This window comes from Trichosurus vulpecula, chromosome 3 (genome assembly GCF_011100635.1).
Source record: "Trichosurus vulpecula isolate mTriVul1 chromosome 3, mTriVul1.pri, whole genome shotgun sequence".
NCBI lineage: Eukaryota > Metazoa > Chordata > Mammalia > Diprotodontia > Phalangeridae > Trichosurus > Trichosurus vulpecula.
Window position 1 is genome coordinate 191,795,519 of NC_050575.1, and position 15,287 is coordinate 191,810,805.

At 41.3% G+C, this 15,287-nt stretch overlaps 1 pseudogene; it reads left to right on the plus strand.

The window, feature by feature from the left end:
• Positions 1 to 335: 335 nt before the first annotated feature.
• On the plus strand, positions 336 to 13,609 carry LOC118842341 (annotated as a pseudogene).
• The last annotated feature ends 1,678 nt before the right edge of the window (positions 13,610 to 15,287 follow it).

Genomic DNA, 15,287 nt, shown 5'->3' on the forward strand with positions numbered 1-15,287 from the left:
AGTTCTGGCTACCCCTCTAGTGACTTTTTATTTAATCATATCACCTTCTTTAGGGTAGCTGAAGGTGATCTGTGGCCATCTAACCATTGGGAGAAGCTATAAAAGGTGGTTTAGAGAAAGGAACAGATGTAGACCTCAGCAAGGGTGAGCAGCTGGGCCTGGAATGTTGCCTACAGGTCTGGGCACTTCCATACCAGAATGATGAGGACAGATTGGAGGGAGGCCAGGGAAGAGCAGTTGAAGTGATGAAGGGAAGAGAGGGACTGATTTATGGGGCACAATTAAAGGGGCCAGACCTTCATAGCTTGGCTACATGCTGGTGAAGGAATGAGAGAATGCGGGTGTGGGAGCAGAGGGACAAGACATTCCGCAAATACTTGCAAGGTGTAAATGGAAGGGGTGGGTGGGGCAGGGAGAAACAAGGGACAGGTAAGGAAAGGGGAGTTTATGGTCACCCCAGAAGTGTGAGGTTGTAAGGTCTCACAGACCAGCATGGCAGGCTTAGTCACACCCTCCTTGGCAAGGACTGGATGGCCAATTTGGTCTGGTTTGCAAGGAAGCTTGGTATAATGGAAAGCAAACTAGACAAAGTCCAGAATCAACTCCAGACCATGTGATTCCTTCACTTACAAATTGTAGGACACTGGATAGCTTGACCCTCAGTTCCCTCATTTGTAAAATCAAGACAATCATACAATATTAATCTTAAAGACTCAGTTTCTTGAGTTCACATCTGGCCTCAGACACTTACTAGCTGTGTGACTCTGGCCAAGTCACTCAACAATGTCTGCCTCAGTTTTCTCATCTGTGAAATGAGCTAGAGAAGGAAATGGCAAATCATTCCAGCATCTTTGCCCAGAAAACTCCAAATGGGGTTACAGAGTTGGATATGACTGCAAAATGACTGAACTACACACCCTAAAATAAGGCATACTCCCCAGTGACAAAAATTCTGATATGGATATGTCAAATTTTTATGGGCAATATGGTGAAATAGACTCCAAGTTAGAAGTCCTAAAGTCAAAACACTTTCTTTGAGTCCCCACACGCTTACTAACTGTTGGACTTTGATCAAACCATTGTTATCTCTGAAAGTCAGGTCCTGGAAAGCCTGTGGGTGCTGAAGGTGTGGTATCCCCCATGGAACAGCAGCTAAAGGGAAGGAAAGCATCCACATTGGAGAGGATGGCCACCAAAAAGAGACTTGACCCCAGCCTAGGCCCTGCTACAAATAAACATATGAAATAGAAGATGATCCAGTCATAGGGTGAGAGTGGGGGACCATCAGTGGACAACTCAACTTGGTATCCTTGTGTCTTTAAGAGGATTCAAAGAAGGCCCTCAGCAAAATGTGGAGAATACTCAGGAGGAAATGGACAAGAATGGAACAGCATGGGCAGGCCTGGATGGGTTGGGATCTGAGATTATTAAAGGGAACATCCACACTGATAAGATCACAGATGCATCATAGTATTAGAGAATTGAAATGAAGACCAAGGAAGGGCAAGGATTAGAAGATGAATGAGCTCTGAGTATTTACCAAGCTCAATCTCCAATTAATCCCAGTTTCTTGATCAAATGCAGAAACATCATATTGCTTCTTGTACTGTTTTTTTATTGGATACCGATACATTTTTTTCTCCTTTTGAAAACATTTCATCTTGGAGGTATGGACTACAGTTTCAAAAGTAGGGCACCTGACTCACCTTACCAGGAAATTGTAAGAAAAGTTACTTGCAAGTAGGGGTATGCTGGTAAATTGTTATCAACCATCAATCTGTGAAAGAAAAATGTGCCTAAAATATCTTTTTAAATTTAATCTGCATTGTTAACATTTTCTCCATCACTTTCTCAAGATAAACACTAAATCAAGCCCTGATTTGTAGCATTTGCCAATTTCTCAGGCATAAATACTCAAACTAAAAATTTAACAATTGGCTCTCATGAGTCCATGCGAGCTGGATCCAACATATTCCTGCTTGTAAACTACAACATACACTAAATATGTAAATAAGTTTTGTTACGTGGAATTTGAACTAAAAACTGCTGACCACTGGTTCCAGATTGAGAAGAAGCTTAATTGGGGGGAAGGAGGAGGAACAGGTGGAAGAGAAGGAGGAAGAAGAAGAGGAAAAGAGGAGGTGAGTTTGAGAACTAGAGCTGAGCAAACCTGCTCAGCTCAATGAAGGGAGTCGTTGACTCAGCTCCTTCCAGAGAGATGGAAGACCACCAAAATTTACCATCTGCCCTGACCCTATACTCTGCAAAACCCTAACATTGTCATTTGATCTACTGATGTGACACATGGACTCCTGGGCCTTGCCACCCCAATGATGCTGAACCTGTACAATTCCTGGACCTTTCTATCTGTCCTATAACTTAATTTTCTTTTATGTGTTGTCTCTCCCAAATAGAGTGAGGGCTCCTTGAAAAAAGCAACTGTCTTATTTTTTTTCCTATTTTCTCGTTCTATTTTTTAATTTTTTTTCTATTTTCTATTTCAATTCTTTCTATTTTTCCAATGTTCTCTTCTCCTAGAAACCACATAACGTAGTGCTTGGCATGTGGTTCAATCCATTCATTCATTCACTGGCATTCCAATGGCAGAGGTAGAATTCCCAATTTTTCATAGGTCTGGATCCCAGCTGAAGCTACGAGTGAAAGCCTTTATAACTTCTTCATCTCCTGGTTATTTTCATCATCCCTGAGAATCCAATTCAGCATCTTAACTATGTCAGTAACTGATGGCAAAATTGTCTGAAAAGTACACTTGAAGTTGTGCTTTATTTTAAAATAACAACAACTTCAGGAGTGTTTCTATTTGGGTTTCAGATGCTGGAGTTGGGCAGGAGGCACCATTCATATACCAGAGTGTACTTTGTCATAGTGTTTCCCATCCCTGCAGGTGTCCGAGCGCATAGAGGCTGTACAGCCACTTCCTCGGAAGGTTATAGAGGGAATTTCTGTCTTTGGTAGGCCCTGGGCTAGATGCCTTCTAACCCTAGGTCAATGGTTCTATAATTCAGCTTTAATTTGGCATTTTAACAACCAAACTCAGCTTTTTCAAATCATCCCTTTGTTTTCCAACTTTGTGAAAGGCGCTTTGCAGCGTCCCCTGGTTGTTACTGTGGCAATGAGCGTTTAATATGACTTAGACCCGGCCTTCCACAGATAGTTGGCGGGTTTTTTTTTGTTTGTTTGTTTGTTTTTGGCTAGGGCTTGGGAGGGCTAGTCTTAGACAGTGAGAGACATTTCAATACTGTCTAAAGGCTTGGGAAAGTAAAGATGAATTGCTGCCATCATGTCTCGCCTCTGACTAATGGGAGTACAAGAAGTAAAATTGGTTAACTTTTTTCAAGTAAGATTTATTGTTGTCTTTTGTTCTTACATCACCATCCTCTCTAGATACACCTCAACCCAACCCAACCCGGAAATGAACCTTCCCTTATAACAAAGGAATACAATTAAGCAAAAACAACCAATGCAGCAGCTTGGCCACGTGTCAATATAGACAACTTTCTGCCCTGTAGGCCCCAGTCTCTCCTGGCTCTGTGGATCAAGTGCTAGGCTTGGAGTTAGAAAGACACGGACTTAAATCCTACCCCTAATACTCAATATCTGTGTGATCCTGGGCTTCGGGATCCTTTGGGAACCTCTCTGAGCCCAAGTTTTCTCTTTTGCAAAATAAGTGGCTTAGACGAGATGGCCTTTAAAATCCCTTCTAGTTCTGAACCTATGATCCTATATTCTCAGAGGTCAAGATTTCATCATTAGCTATTATAACTACCCAGAATTAGGCTTCCCTTCAGTATTTTTAATTATATAATGTATGCATTGTTCATCTGGTTCCTGTTCTTCATTCTGTATCAGTTTATACAAATCTTCTTTAGTCAACTTCTTAGTGGTGAGGCAAAACAGCCTTTAGTTGGAGAATCTAGACACTGATCTGAATAAAGCGTAGGAGCTCTAAGAAAGGAGAAGGAGGGGGCAGCTAGGTGGCACAGTGAGTAGAGCACCAGCTCTGGAGTCAGGAGGACCTGAGTTGAAATCTGACCTCAGACACTTGACACGTGTACTAGCTGTGGGACCTTGGGCAAGTCCCTTAACCCCAATTGCCCTGCCCCCCCCCAAAAAAACACAACAAGAAAGGAGAAGGAACTTTTTACCTTAATACCTTTCTGGAAAATGGAAGGGTCCCACAAAGAAGAAGAGTAGAAAACGTATACCTCTCTCCTCTCTTTACAGAGACAGGACACTATAGGCGTGGGATATTGGAGATACTTTCAGACTTTGGTTGATACATTGGTTGGTTTTGCTGAACTCTCTTTTTAAAAAAAATTATTATTTGATGCAAGAGATGAGTGAATGACTTCTGACTGAATGAGTGAATAAATTATGACTAGAAGAGGGGGAAAGAGGCATATTAAAAAATAATATGATATCAAAACAAAACAATGTTAATTTTTTTAAAGGAAGTTCTAGACTGTAAGTTTCATACAGCTGGAAGATATTATAGAGATATTCTAGCTCAACCCCTTCCCTGATACAAGCTAGGGAAACTGAGGTGGAGAGAAGTTCTGTGACCTGTCCAGGGTCACAATGGCCAAACCACAGTATCAAAGGATTTTAGACCTGGAGAGAATTTTAGAGATTTGCCTTGAGAGACTAGTTCATTTAGTCTATCCTCTTCATTTTTGTGGCTGTTCAGTCATTTCAGTCGTGTCTTATTCTTTATGATCCCACGTGGGGTTTTCTTGGCAAAGATACTGGAGTGGTTTGCCATTTCCTTCTCCAGATCATTTTACAGATGAAGAAACTGAGGCAAACAGGGTAAACTAACTTGCCCAGGGTCATATAGGTAGTAAGAGTCTGAGGCCAGATTGATTTGAACTCAGGCCCTCCTGACTCCAGGCCTGCCACTCTATTCACTCTGCCACCTCACTGCCTCTTCATTTTACAGATGCGAAAATTAAGACCCAGAAAGGGAAAGGAATTTGCCCAAAGTCACATAGTTAGTCAGTAGCAAAGCTAAGTCTCTAACCCAATTCTCCTGACTCTAACTGCCAATGTTTTTTCCATTCCAGTGCCTTTGTCTGTGGCAGCTGGGTGACATAGTGGATTGAGTATTGGGCCCAGAATCAGGAAGACTCATCTTCCTGGGTTCAAATCTGGCCTCAGACACTTACTAGCTGTATGACCCTGGGCAAGTCACATAACCCTGTTTGCCTCATTTCCTCATCTTTAAAATGAACTGGAGAAGGAAATGGCAAACTACTCCACTATCTTTGCCAAGAAAACCCCACATGGAGTCACAAAGAGTCAGACAAGACTGAAATAAGTCGACAACAACAACAAAATCTTTGTGTGCCTTAACAGAACCAAACAAACACTGGCTAGCGTTCATGAGACAACCTCCTACCAAAATTGATTCTCGATATTCCCAAGCTATAGTCCTGGTTACTCCCAGAAATGTTTTGACATTGTTACTCCCTGGGTCCACACTTCATTTCTCAGTCTTCTGGGCTGAAAGGGAGAAAAGGGATGTCTATGGTAAAGCAAGATGGCTTTGTCTTCTGTGGTCAGACACACCGATGTAGGAAATCCAAGTACCCCTCCTTCAATGGATATAATTAAAGATGATGCCCTACACCCACTCCTACACCCACACCATCCTTGAGTATTAACAGCTTCTCCAAGTAAGAGAAGATTCCTAATTGCAATGAAGGCTTATTTTAAGGGAGCCAGACAAAGGAAAGCAATCCAGAATATTTTGAATGAACTGGAAAGAGACAACCCTCCCATGCAGTGGCATCACCCCAGGGCCCCTGATTTGAGATTCTCTGACTACAATCTCCTCTGCCATAGGAATTTACACCTACAATGGGACCTATTCAAAGGAAACAACAGATGTGTTGAAAGCTGAGGCCTTTCCTGTTATAGTTAGCCAAGGGGATGTGGTAAGCAGGGCCCTTCTCCATATCCTGATGTTTCAGAAATGCTTCTGAAGTGATTGCACCACTTGGGAGGGGGGGGGGGCGCCTTTACTCCTACAGGAGAACCCAGAGGAGCTGGTCTTCAGCCTCTGAAATACCTAGCCAGAGCACTGCCCCACCCTCTGCCATGGGGCCGTGTGTCCCAACTCTGAAAGGAATGCCAACTGGCCCCAGATCTCCTCTGGTACGGTTGGCTCCATTGCTACAACCAAGATAATTAGATTTAAAACTGAAAGAGACCTTAGAGATAATCTAGCCCAACTCTCATTTTTCTAACAGGGAAAATGAGGACCAGAGAAGTGATTTGCCCAAGGTCACACAGATCAGATTATATAACAATGGGGTTTTAGAGTTGTCTGCAATTCTAGAGGGCATCAAGCCCATCATTTTAGAAGTGAAAGGACAGAGACACAGAGAGGTTAGTTGACTTACTCAAAGTCACACGGATTTATAGGATCATAGGATTTTAGATTTGGTTGGAACTTTAGACATCAAAAAGGAGCCAATTACTCCTAATTCTGTTTATGGGGAAAACAAGGCCCAATTTAGGCCTTGAGACTTGGCCGAAGTCAAGCAGGTTTTAAGTAATAAAGCCAGTATTCAAATCCAGTGCTGCTAAGTACTTTACCTCCGTACACAGACCTGGCCACTCAATAGGCCTTGATGGACAGGACGAAAAAATGTTGATGCACTGAACATGTTATTATTACTATCATTATTACATTTCATCTGAATGGGTTTGCTTTGCAGATATTTGTTTAATTGGCTTATTTGATTTGGTGCAGATTAAAGGGACTTTTGCTTTCATAAACAAAGGGCTTTATTTTCACAGATATTCATAAAAAAGTGGTTTCCATTGTTCAGGGAAAGTATCTACCCCCTAGAAAAGGAAAAGGTCTTGCTGAGTAGGTTAGTATAGCCCAGCTCTGGGTATCTCTGCTCCTAAAATCTCAGCAAGGCGTGAGCCCATCCTCACCTGCTGCTGTAACCAGGATGTTTACAAACCCCCTTCCACATATTCTGGGTGGTTAACAAGGGCCCTCACATCCAGGGAGCAAGTGTTTTCAAAGACCTCAGTCTTACTCCATATTGTTCACACACAAAGTCCCCACCAGTGTTATCCAGATCTCTTGAGCCTCCTCCCACTTCCCTAACTCCTTTTTTTCTTCCTTCTTTCTTTTGCTGTCACTCTGTTTGCTGTTGCCTTAGCAGGGAAGAGCACCCTCCTAGGAATCACAGGGTCATGGGTTCAAACCCTGCATGGGCCAATGGACCTTGCTCTACTCCATACGTAAATGCTCCAACAATCCTAAATGCTGCCAGCTGGCCCCCTCAAAAATGTATGTCCTTGATTGCAAAGGTGGCTGGGCAGCAAGAATTTGGATGGTTCAGCAGTCCCTTATTGGAAAAAACAAACCAAAGTACATCCCCTATTGAGTGCATTGAGAAGGAAGGGGTTGGCAGATTGGGAAGAAATAGGGAAATGCAACTCAAATCAGCACATTTGGTTCTTTGGTAGTCCCTTTGATGGTAACGGATTACAACAAAATTGAAATCATCTACCTGCTCAAACAAGGTCGGTCCCTCATTAACCTGGATCATTCTCATTCAGTATTAGAATCCCAGACCACCAGCCAAAATGTTCATGACCCCTCCTACCTAGGGATCCAATAAAAGCAAAGCATTCAGAGTCTTGCCTTGAGGCACCAACATTCAGGGAATACAGTTCATCAATGAGCTGGTCCTGACACCCCTCCTTTTACAGAAAAGAAAAGTGCAGCCCAGAGAAGTTAAGGCCTTGACCACAGTTGTGTAGACAGAAGTGTTAGAGCTACGATTTGAATCTGGTTCCTCTTTCTCCAAAGTCACATTTCTGTCTATTGCAATAGTGGCCGTAGTAGTAGCAGCAGTGATGGTGGTGGTGATAGTAGTAGTATTAGGAGGATCAGGAGTAAGAGTAGGAGTAGCATTAGTAGAAGCAGAAAATTTGAACTCCTCTTCCTGAGTTCAAATCTGGCCTCAGACACTTGCTAGCTGTGTGACCCTGGGCAAGTCACTTAACCCTGTTTTCCTCAGTTTCTTCATCTGGAAAGTGGCAAATCACTCTAATATCTTTGCCAAGAAAACCTCAATGGGGTCATGAAGAGTCAGACATGACTCAAATGACTAACCAACAACTGTAGTAATAGTAGTAGTAGTACCAGCAGTAGTAGTAGTTGTTGTAGCTGGTATTTAGATAGTGGCCTACTGTGTGCCAGGCACTGTGCTAAGCACTTTACAGCTATTACCCATACTGTCTCTGTTGGCTAGCTACCCTGCCCCATGTTGTCCTTCTGAAGTTGACTTTTAAACTCAAACGTAGAGCTTTATACATTTAATACTTTTAAATTTCATCTGATTAGAGATACTCTGTTTTTCCAGCTAGATGAGATCCTGTTGGTTCCTGCTCATGTCATCTCACTACAGTTATCCCTCCCAACGTGGTGTCATCTGCCTATTGGACAAGAATATCATTTACACCTCCATCCGAGTCAGTGATTTAACACTGAGCTTACAGACACTGGGTCCAATCTTGGAAGCAGCCCCAAGAATTCACTTTCACTCTGACTCATTCCTGTACTCAGAATTTCTCTTGGAAATTTCAGAATATGGGACATATACAGGTCTCTATGAATGTAGATAAAAGGTTCCTGAGAATTATCTACAAGCATGCTAGTTAATGATGCAAATATTGGGTACAGATTAGCCTTTATTCCACCCTACAGAAAATGCAAAAAGTGAAAATGACTCACAGTAACCCACAGTCAATACTATTCCCCTCCCTCTCTGGTGAGGTTCATTTTCCACAAGGTCTTAAAGTCCTCCGCATTCACAGCACCACCCTATTATTTTGGACTCACCTAAGGAACATACTTGGGGTCACTAGACAAGCAACCCTAAACATTCCACCCCACAGAGAAATGCTGAGGGCATGGACTAACCCACAAAAGAAACACACTTAGAGATGCTAGATAAGCACATCCCTCTCCCATTAGACCTGCACTGTACAATACCTCATGATAATAGTGGAGTATAGTGCACAGGTCTTTTCTCTACCAGACCATTGCTAGTCTTTTGGCCCTGTTCTCCCCATCATAAGGAGACAACATACATGATCTTCTTCTTTCTAAAAGGTATACTCTTTAGGAAATTTCCCTTCTCTTGATAGAATGCTAGATCATCAAATTTTCAAGCATGGGATTGGCTGTGAGGTAACCCCCAAGGCTAGTGCTGACAAGAAAATGCATCTTCTCTCAAAAGAAGTCTGGGTAACAAAACTAGAACTTAGGTAGCCATAAGATAGTCCCTCCCCCACCCCCTTCTTAAATCCTCCATCAAGTTGGAGCTACCTGGGAAATCCCCTTCTCTTAATAGGAGGACATAAAATCCAAACTTCTGAAATTGGGGTCACCCACAAGGTACTTCCTGAGCTACCCAGGAAATGTCTCTTTCTAAAAAGTGGGCTGAATCCTTGAATTCTTAGACTTGGTGTTATCCATGAGTCAACCCCTAAAGCTAATACTGCCTAAGAAATCCCCCTTTTCTCAATAGAATACTAGATTTCAAGATCCCCACTGCCCAGGAAATTTTCATTCCTCTAACTTGGAACCTATGGTTCAGGAACCACTTTAACCAGTTACCTCCCTGCTCCTCTATGTCAGGGTTAGAAAGAATCAAATGCCTCTAGAAAACTGAGTTTCAGAAATGTTCAGATCCTGCAGTTCCCTTCTCCATGGTTGTCAAGTCATTGAAAGATTACATCACTTCCTCTCCAAGACTGGATCCAGGAACTTTCTTCTCAGGTGACATAGGTGAGACCATGTCTGCTCTGCCATATGCTACTGTCACAAGTCAGCCATTGATAATTCCCAGGAGGTGAGAGTTTCTCTGACTTTAACTTCACTGTGTTCTCGGGATTTCTCAAAGGAAGGAAAAGGAATAAAAGTGTTCAGGGAAGAAACGCTTTCGTAAGCCAGCAAAAATGGTGCCTTCTCCCAATGGGTTATCCCACAGCACTGGGAGCAAACCACTTCAACCAGCAGGAATAGATCTCATCATCTAAGATGTACCAGGACGCATGTTCATATCTTCCATAAAAAGACACAAGCAACGCCCCAAACAAAAGCTTAGCAACCTATAGCTCTTCAAGTTGATGGGAAAATTCTCATGATCAACCCCACTCCAGTGACAAAAATACTGAACTTCACAAGGTCACAGGGTCAGTGATAAATCCATAGGTCAGTCTATTAGACACCTCCATCTTAAGTTTACATCAATTTATTAGTTGGATCCAACTGTTTGGATCCAGTCATTCAACCAGTGCTGAATACCCATTAGTGTATTATCCTCTAGCCTACATCTCCCCATGCTGTCTATAAGAATAGTATAAGAAGCCTTGCCAAATACTTAGCTAAAATGTGGGTATACTTCATTTATAGCACTTCCTTAACCTCTGGTTACTGTATTAATAAAGAAAAGGAGGTAAATTGGGAATGGCCTCTGAAGCCATGCTAGCTGTCAGTGTTCACCATTTCCCTTTGTAAACGTTCACACACCATCCATTTGATATGCCAGTATGCTAGTGCCTGACACAATGTTGGGATTTAATAAATGCTTATTGTTTGTTAATTGACTAATGTATACATGAATCTTACTGGGGATAGAAGGCAAGTCCACTAACCCGTAATTTTGGCAAGTTCACTTACCTATAATTTCCAGGTTTCATCTTCTTCCCTTTTTTGAAAATATGAACAAGATTTACACCTTTCCTCTGACAATGTTTTTCTCAGTTTTCAAAGATCCCTGACAAGGGTTCAGCAGCCACATCCACCTAGGTTATAGTCTATTCAGGTTTAGTGACTTCAACATCTTCTCTTTAAGACAACACTACTCATCTAACTACTACCAGGTGACTTCTCATCTGATGACTCCACCTACACAGGACACCTAGGTACTCATATACTATCTTTTGACTTTTATCTTCAGCTTTAGCTGCTCATTTGTTCTCAATTCTTCCAAGTCCAAATTTCATTTTGCTTAGAAAAGAAAACTAAGAGTTGAACATTGAACCTTCTCTTCATCATCTCCTCTTACCCGACAAACGATCCTAAGCCTTTGTTGATTTGGCTCTTGCCCCCAAAACAACAAAGAAATGATTCTCTTTGTTACCTTATCATTCATAGTTAACTTGATTTTATTTTGAACTTCAGACTCTTATTTTTTTTTATAGATCCATGCTGCTCTTTTGTCTTTGTCCTCATTTAAGTGCCCATGCTTTCATCTTCCATTTATGGTTTTTGAAAACCCAAGTTGGTTGATGAGGTTCCTGTGTAGCCACATTGGTCTTTTCCTCCTCATCAAAATAATTTCTCCTAGTGCTTTCAGAATTTCATTCTTAAGTGCTTCTTATTTCACTCAGTCCAATTTCCCCTTTAAAATATTTGTCCATTAAACCCTATGTACCTTTTTTCTACACCCTTTGAAATTTATTCTCTTCAAGTTTATGATTTGTATCAGATTCTGCCCAGATTTCCTCTCTTCTATCACATAGCCCTTTAATGGAGAGGTCAATGATCCACAGAGTTTTTGTCGTTTCTGCTTCAACAACCCATTATTCCAAGCAAGACAGCTTTGAAGATAAATTTGTTGTATACTTGCAGGGAAAAACAAGCTTCTTGAAATTACACGTTCAATTATAATCTTCTTTTTATCTATTCTTTGTATTCAAAAATGCACATCTTAATGTTTGCCAAAAAAAAAAAAAAAAAGAAAACCTAACTAGTTATTTGTTGGCAAAAATCTAATTCAGAATATCAGCTCTCCTTGTTGCTTTTGAAGGACTAAGTCACAAATTTATCAATTGCTTTAGTGTTGACAGAGAGAGCACTCCAGCAATGTACATAATTGACATACAGTTGAATATATAGAATATAGTTGAAGTTCCCTATCACTACAATATCATGCCTCTCTGCTCAATTTTATAGTCTATTGCAAAGGGATAGTTCTCCCTGCAAGATTCTATGCTAAGTATAGATTGAGACATATTTTAGGGGGACGTGGCCAATGTGGGAATTTGTTTTGCTTGACTATACATATTTGTAATGTTTGTATCTGAGTCTTCTGTTTTTCTTGCTTCCTCATGGAAGAGGGCAGGAGGAAAGGAGAGAAGACAAATCTTCATTTGAAAAAATTAAAATTAGACTCCTGCTTTAGCTACACAGCAAAAGAATAGCCTCTCTTCTAACTATGCTGTTCAGGCAGCACCCAGGCCTCACACCTCTCAGAGGGGTCCACTGGGTGCAAGCTATCCCCTAGGCTCTATGCACCAAGGCTCTCCTTAAGGAGGAATTTTCCAATCCTGTCTCCCCCTTATCAGTATGCTCCCTGGGAATATTTGGATACAGAGGCAGCCTGGCTCAATATGGCTCTTGCCCAGTCTGAGCTGAGTATTGATGGTATCCTACCACACTGAACCTGTAAGTCATGCATTCATGGGAACAAAGTTGCTGGGAACCCTTACCCAATCTGCTGGGACCAGAAGCTCCATGTGGACTTCAGACAGGTGAGGATCATCAATTGGGGAATGGCTGAACAAGTTGTGGTATGTGACTGTAATGGAATATTACTATGCTATAAGAAAGGATGGGCTTGATCTTAGAAAAAAACATGGATACACTTGCACAAAATAATGAAAAGTGAAATGAGCAGAATCAAGAGAATGTCACATACAGTAACAGCAATATTGTTTTAAGAATAACTTTGAGCAAATAAGTCATTTTTACTATTATAAATACCCAAATTAACTACAAAGGACCTATGGAGGAAGATGCTATCTGTATCTAGAGAAAGAACTGATAAATAGAAGTATGCATGGAATGATTTTGCACACACACACACATATATACATATATATATATATATATATATATATATATATATATAGAGAGAGAGAGAGAGAGAGAGAGAGAGAGAGAAAGACAGAGAGAGAGTGTGTGTGTAACATAGCCATCTCTAGGGCAGAGGGAGAGAGGAGGGACGGAAAAAAAAAGAAATTTACCTGACAACTTTATTACATATTTAAAAGGAATTACAAGTTGTCCATAATAGATTTGCAGTTTCATGTGTAATTGTCTTTTTTAATTATACTAAGTTATGTAAATGCTTGCTTTATTCCATATGTTAAAAATAAAATAAATAAAAATGTTTAAAAAAAAAGAAATGTGAGGCTCTTGGAGCAGCTTGTCTGCACTCACATAGGTGTCACCTTCCGTGCCCCATACACAGGTGTCCATGTGAAAATGTGACAAAGGCCATTCTGAAGACTAGAGACCATGGGTTTTTTTTCCTGTTACCACATCCTATTGGTGAAACCACAGGATACTGATTTCAGCAACTTCTATGGGGCTGTTGGCTCTACCCCAATGGCTCCTGTCCTTGAAGCAAATACTTCCTAGTATCTGTGGTACACTTGGCAGCAGTCACCTGAAAGACAACTGAGCCACCTTCAACATCTGTATCAGGGCCGCCTTAGAGAGGAGAGTGATCTTTCGCCAGACATAATTTCTTGGGGAAAATAATAGACCCTACCTCACAGTGTAGTGAGGATCAAATATGTGTAAAAAGCACTTCACAAAATTTAAAGCCCTATATAAATGCAATCTATTGGTAAATCACCTTAGTTCAGCCTCAGAAACTGAGACCCAATCAGAGTTTGCCCTTTGTCCTATTAACACATTTCCAATAAGAGTCCTTCCTCTTTTGTGGGAAGTGCTTATCCAAAGTTCCAAAGTAAGGATCCCTGCCTTGCAGACTCATCAAGTTGAACTCATCTGGGGCACCACTCCCTTTCACATTTCCTTTTTTCTCTCTTTCCTCCAACTTCCTAAGACGGTGGGATTCCCCTTTGCTCTCCACATCCTTTTTTTTCCCTTTGTTTTCTCCTTGGATCACTTCCAGTCTTTCAAGGAATGCTTCATTCTCCCTGATTACCAGGGAGTTGAAAACCATTTGTCTCATCTTTCCACCTTCACCTCTAAGATGTCATAGATCATAGTGCTTATGTAGGTGTTGCTTAGTTCTGGTAGAAACACAAACATAGCCCACTCTCTGCCCTTCACTATGTAATTCTCCTCACCCTCTGCATTTATTTAGAGTCAAACTGTCTGTTCTCTTTTTGTTAGCTCTTGGCAGACCCTGGTGGCTAAATGTTAGGTCCAACTCCTTCTATTGCTGTTGGTTGGGAAGGGATTTAAGTACCCTTTCAGCTCTGATATTTCATGATTCTAGAAGGAAGAAAAAGGCCCAAAGTCACAAGGTCTCTTACTTCGAGTCTTGATAGTTACTATAGAAATTCTGAGCTCCACAAAATGTGGAAGGAAGGAAGAGGAAACCCAGGACACAGCCAGGAATCTAAAGTGTAATGGGGAAATCCCCGAAGCAAAGAGCATGAAAAACATATTCTTTGCCCAGCTTCATTCCTCCCAGTGTTGATTCGGAAGAATGCCATTGTCCCTCACATTGGCACCACATGGGTGCCAAAATCACTGTGCACAAAGACATTACAATTGAAAAGTGGAGAATTCTGCCCAGGAAGAGGGGAAAACCCCATATGCAAACTCTAGAGGTTCATAAATAACATCACTTCTGTCCAAACAGATGACACAGAGTTTTCAAACGACACTATGTTCTCATTAAAAAATGGGGCAACATCACTTGGACTGATTTCTGGAGTGATTTCTAAGTGGCAGACATCTGGGACCCAATATCCTGGCTTACTCACAATACTTCTGACACAATTAGTTGATGTTGCTAAATATGTAACATTTTTCAAAGAGGAATTAATAATATAATGAATGCAGTTCATTCTAAGATAATGAAGATGACTTGGTGGCACCTCAGATCCAGTGCTATACTTAGAGGCAAGAGGATTTGAGTTCAAATCCAGCCTCAGATAATTACTAGCTATATTGACCTGAGGCAAATCACTTAGCCTTCCTCAGCCTCAGTTTCCTCATCTATAAAATGAGAGGCTGCATTCAAGAGTCTCTTAAGTCCCTTCTAGCTTTAAATCTATGATATTATTATTCTATGATTCTGTCGTAGACTATCTTTATAAGGAGTTTTGGTACAAAGGGGAGAAGAAATATAGGACAATAGCAGGGATAGAAGGATCCAGTGAGAGGTTTGGGGTTGTTTTTCTGGATAGGGAAATTTGGGCATGTTTGTAGGCAGTAGGGAATGAGCCAATAGACAGGG